The sequence below is a fragment of the Trachinotus anak genome, unplaced genomic scaffold (assembly GCF_046630095.1).
Source record: "Trachinotus anak isolate AG129_WGS33_773 ecotype Australia unplaced genomic scaffold, CSIRO_AGI_Tana_v1 ptg000002l, whole genome shotgun sequence".
Classification (NCBI taxonomy): Eukaryota; Metazoa; Chordata; class Actinopteri; order Carangiformes; family Carangidae; genus Trachinotus; species Trachinotus anak.
This window is the reverse complement of record NW_027273853.1, coordinates 21933079-21939349: the sequence shown is the minus strand read 5'-3', so window position 1 is coordinate 21939349 and position 6271 is coordinate 21933079.

The following is a 6271-nucleotide window of genomic DNA, read 5'->3' as shown; positions in this document are numbered from 1 at the left end:
TATGCTGAGTGTTTATTTCAGACACATACACTACACATGCCTTGACATGGCTTTATGCTACTTTATATTTCCACTCCACCAAACTTAAGAGGAAACATTACTATTAATATGACATTTATTTACCAGTCACTTCTCAGGTAAAGATGTAAACATATGATACATTTATTTAAAAAAAAAAAAAAAAGCTTGTGATCCCTTATAATAATAAGTGGATTTTGGCTTGACCACAACAGCAGGGCCACCCCTATAACGTGGAATGACTGACTGAGTGATCATATTTCCACCATTGGTCAGCTAAATGCCACCGAGTTGGAGTTTCTGGTGCAAACAGGTTCTGTTAGGGGGTGTTTGCAGCCTGCAATGTCGCCAACTTAGGAGGTTGATATATGGATGCAAACCAGGGGCTTAAAGTTATAATATGTAACTTTTCCACATTCAAATGTCTGAAAATGACAAGACTTACATTTATTCTTTTTATTTATTTATTTTAGTTATGTTCTTATTTCATCTGTTTCATCTTCATATGTTTCTAGCGATTCCAAAACCAGAGATAAAGTTATTTTAAACACGCTAATGATCCGTTTTATTTGGTCGCCTGTTAATGATGTCATACGTCAGCGTCATGATTCTGCTGTATTTTTTTTCAGTAATGGTAAAAAAAAAAAAAAAAAAAGCATTGCTGGCCAGAAGCTCAAAATATACTTTTATCCTGTTTTAAGCCACATTTTAAGATACACTTTTTACACCTTGGCAAATCACTGATTTTAGAGTGACGCTGCTTTGTTTGGTGTTTCTGCCGGTTTTCATCCCTTTGTCTGTTAGTCATGGAGGGGAAGCTGGTAAAAACTCCCGAAAATGTGGTTCATAAATTAGCAATTAGTTTAGCAGTTTTAGCTCCCAACTTTTCCTTGATGTCCTGTGTCTGCCAATCACTGAAATTTTAAAGTGAGGCTGCTTTATTTGGTGTCTCTACCGGTTTTAATCACCTGATCGGTCTTATAATACATCCATGTTTGACAGGAAGGGGAGGACAAATCTGCAGATAATTCGGCTGCCGCTTTTAATCTATTGGTCCCTTTGTTATGGAGAGGTGAACAAGTCTGCGGTTCGTTCAGCTACCGGTAAAACACCCTTGAACGTCTGGCTCATAAATTAGCAGTTATTTAGTAAGAGTAGCAGTCCCAGCCCTTCCCAGATGTCCTGGGTCCGCCACACAGCCTCAGTGAAACACTGATTTGAAATGTGAAACTGCTTTCAGTGCTTTTAATGGTGATTTACTTAAGTAAAAGTCCCACAATGTAAAATACTCCACTCAAGCAAAAGTCTTACATTCAAAGTTTTACTTTAAGTACAGTAAATGCATGAACATAAAATGACCAACAAATCTTAACCTGGTGAAATGTAATTAATTTTCAATTTCCATTATCAATTAATCTGCCTGTTGACTTCTCAAAATATGAATTGTTTGCTGTATAAGTTGATAGAGAAGAGATAACAACCAACCTTCTGTATATTTTATTTTAGGACAACTAGCAAACACAGTCACCTCATTTTTGACCTGAAATCCTGATCCTAGGACCAGATTATCTATATGTCTGTCTTCACTGACTCATCACAACCCATCAGAACAGTTCACACACACAAACACACACAGGTTTATGATGAGTGTCAGGACTGAAAATGTGCATCTGCAGCCAGCTGAGAATGTCTCGCCATCACACAGACACAGTTGAGTAAAATGAAAAGTGTATGGTGCCTCCTGGTGGCTGGAAACAATACTAACTTCTAAAAACTATAACTTACGTAATGAACAATACACTACTGTTCAGCAAGTATGAAGGAAAGATTGGCTTCATCAGCTTATTCATTTATGAAGTTAAATGTGCCAACAGTGAAGAGTGAATAATGAATTGAACAGTCATAGCATGAATGTGACGTATTAGACTAGGAGATGAATTTGTTATTGCGGCACAGTGAAGTCAAGCGCTCATTCTTAGAGGCACACAACAGAATAACAACTAAAATCCACACATAAAAAAATAATATATTTCCAGTAACAAAGCAGATAACAGTTCTTTGGTTGCTTCCCATCACTTTCAATGCAAATCTTAAATCTTCGCACATAATTGCCTGAATTAACTTCAGTTTATGTACTATATTTGATTTTAAGCATATTTCTATAGCCATATTGTGATTACTTGAGGAAAAATAAGGAAAGAAAAGTATCATCAGTGGAGGCAGAATTAATGATACAAGTGCAATGCTTTTTTCTTTCAGTTCAGTGAGAGACAAACTTGTTTTTAATTAATTTGTGCATTATTGTTTAGAGTCAAATAAGGGCAAGGTTGTGACTTTTGACATGCAAGCAAATAGACTATAAAACACCCATTATTAAAGGTGATATACAATATAAATCAATATGTAGGGTTTGAATTACTCCACTGTAAAACGTGTTACAACCCTCTACACAGAATTCCTTTTGTCAGTGACTGTTTAGATGCTGAGCACTTTAAATAGAAATGATCTTTACTGTAAAATCAGGCCTGTTAGTATAAGTTCGAAGATTACTGTGTTTCTCCTTTTGGTGGCTCCAACATGTGTGCACATGTGCATGAATGGTTCAGCATCTTAGGAAATAGGGTTATTTGTTTCCTTGCCGAGAGATTGACACCACTCTCATATCTGGACAGTAAATACAATATGTGGCTAACTTAGCTTCGGGCAGAGACTGGAAACAGGTGGAAACAGTTAGCCTAGGTACAATCAAGCAAACAAAATATAACATGTGAATTACTAAGTTTTCGAAGTGCTTGCTTGTAGAACCAGACGAGCTGTTTCCATCCTGCGTTAACATAAATACCTACAGGCAGAAGATTTTCTGAAATTAAGCCAGCAAAAATTATTTCTTTTTTTGTCACATGGGGACACAGCCACAGATGCTAACTCAACACTGACACATTTGCTAACACATCGACGTGTTAGCAAACAGCTGCCATTTATTTATCCAGCAGACATTGAGCAGCATTAGCATTCATTTGGAGTCGTGTTTCTGTCCACTTATTGAAGTCTAAATGTTTTAGTGCTGTAGTTAATTCTCTACCAACTGCTGAGAAAACTATCTGCCTCTTTAGCTGCTAAAGAGACACATTCACCATTGTCAGGTATAGTTCACAGTGGGTTTATCAGAGCTCCTTTTGCTGAAAACAGCTGCGAAACTGCAGCTTGTCATAGCAGTCCTCGTGCTGCTCTGCATCAGAAGCAGGATGCAGATCGGCATTAAGATCTAAACTGCAAATTTACCCAAAATATGTCATATGATCCTTTGGGCAGGTCGCCCACCCTGTCTCACAAATAATCTCAAAGTTTGTAAGTCTATGAAATAAACCTTCATGAGAAATTCAAGTTTGAAGAGATCTGTGTCTGTAAAAAGAAAAAAAAGAGAATGTGAATAAAAACATCAGGTAACAGAGATACACTACGAAGACTGTGCCTTTGTCAACAAAGACAGAAAAAATATGGTTCCCCCAAATCTGAGGTCATCTTGAAGGAAAGTAAAACCACTTTAATCTGAAGAGAAACTACACTTTCCTCTAAGTGGCAAACTAACCAGTAGAAGCAAAGACTAAGAAGTGAAGGTAGAATAGAGAGCACGGTATATGTTGTTCATTTATGGTGAACATGACATCTTCCTCTTCTCCTTGTGGCTCATGATGACAGCTCAGTCAGACACCTGTTACATGAGCAGTTTGCCATAAACCTAATCAGGTGATGGTAAACTGTGTCACTGTTGTTGTGCTGCCCCCATGTGGCCGAAAATAAAACAGGTCCAAAGCCGTTTCACATGAATTGTTTGGAAAATACTGACATAGTAACTAAAATTATGTTGTTTTCATCTATATTTTTTCATAATAATATGAGTTATAATAATCGAATTATAACTGAGTTTATGGGTATTTATATAGTGTTTTGTAATCAGCAATCTGTGTTTTCATGGATGAATAAAATTTTACTTTGAGCCACTTTATAAAGCTGTTATGTAGCTGAGGACATGTTGGCAGGTCTGACCCTTTGAAGTGAGTCAGGAAACTGTTATAAACCACAATGCTCTCTCGAAAGATGGGGATTATATTTTACTTTTTATCCCTGAACTGCAGCATTTTACCATCATGACTGTACTAATAATGTGACACCTTATTTATCTTCATGGGAAAATCACATTGATCTCTCCACATGGAAAGTCAGAAGTCAGGTTTGAGTGTCATGCTCAAGAAAACCTCAATAAGACCATTAAAAAAAAAATAAATCATCATCCTCATAAAACAAAATTAAATGATGTATGAGATGAAACTGTGAGTCATTTTATCCTCTGCTCTTTACTTTCAAAGATCACAGTGGATTCAGTTCAGTTCAGTTCAGTATTTACCCTTAATAGTGAGAAGAATCATTGGTGATGTTTGTTCAACAACATCATTGGTGGCCACACAGTAATTAACTCCTTCATCTGTGGCCCTGAAACTGTAAAAGCCTCCTTCAGATAAAATTATGGCTCCATCTTCTTGAACGCGGTGAAACGGCCGACGGGAGGCTCGGGCCTGCTGGAGCAGGTCAGGTTCACCCAGCTACCTGCTGACACCAAACCTGATGGACTGATGGACGCTGAGGTGTCTTCGGGGGCATCTGGAACAGAGACGTGAGAGAGTAGAGGAGCATCAAGGCCTACATGAAATCCTTGAGAGGAAAATAACTGACATCTCATGAATCTTCATGTGCTGACAGGACTTCAGTGTCACTGTGTTACAAGCAAAACTTTGACTCCAATTTCACACCTGAAAGTGATTATACAATGACAGTTCAATCACAAAGCTGAGTCCAGAGGGCAGGTGGTTCTGTTGCCTTCATCTCTGCAGCTGAACCTGAAAGGTGTAGTAGATTTTCAAGCCTGCGCTGTCTTCCAGCTTGAAAATCTACCACACTTTTCAGAATCTGGACAGCTTTGTGATTGGATCATCATTGACCAATCAGATTCAGGTGTTAAAACGGGAACTTTGAGCACCAAGTTTTACACAATTTTCTGCTTTGTATCTGTTCACAGAAGTTAAAAAAAAGTGTCTTTGTGTTACCTCACCACTGATATCGCTTGTTCAGTTATATTCACAAAGTCTTGTTCTTCTTGTTACAAATCTCATTTGCACTTTATTTTATTCTGCACTAATAAGACAGAAGCTGTACCTTGTATTAAACTAGACTAAAGTAGAAATAATGTTTTTATTAGACAATAAACAAACATAGTTATACCCAAATTAGACACCATAGACTACAGCTAAATTATACTGTAATTGGAAACCTCACATAACCACATGTATTAGATCCAAAATGACACTTAGACAGTATAACACCAAATTATACTCTAATTAGAGAGCAAAGAGGAGACCCTTAATAGAAACCATTTTACAAGATCATAGACTAGAGAGAAATAAAATACAATGCCATTTAAAATGCAAACTATGCTACAGTTAGACACTATTCTACAAATTATGCTGTTGCACATTTTGAGCTTGTTAAGTAACCCCTCATAAAATAAATCTGCTTGAGAAATTCAGTTTCTGCATGTGGAAAAAAAAAAATTGTGCTTGTGGCAAAGGAAATGCGATAAAATAAACTACTCACTCAACACACTCAGGAACAAAGGTGAAATGATGGAGAGAAGCAGGTCAACTGAAGGGCAAACAGAGAATGAGCTCAGGACAAAGAACGCTCAAGGCACCTGTGTGAGCTGCCCAGTCAGCTCACCTGTGCTCTTCGGCCCAGCAGTCATGTTAGCCCCCCTCCAACAGTGTGCGTTGAGTAAAAATGAAAGAGAAAATGCAGCAATCCAATTGGCATTTTCATTTTCACTTACTCATGTGGGCTTTCTGTGACCATGTTAAAATTAAAATTGAAAAGCTATTTGACATTTAATTTTCAAAGACTTGACCTGCTCTACAGTGACAATATTCAAATACAATAAGCACACATCACCTTCATTTACATGTCACTGCACTCTTTTGGGGTCAAAGTGAAAACGGAAATAAGTCCTCACATTAAGGCAGTCTGTGTGCGAAATTGGGTTTTACATGAGTACAACTCATTGGAAATTACCAGAGGAAAGTTTTAAAGACTTTTAAATGTATATGTAAGACAGAAGTCTGGTAGTTATTCTGATTCCAGCTCCCAGCAGAGATGCAACCAGCTGTGGGTATCAGTGTAGACCAGTGGGGTGAGGACTGACAGG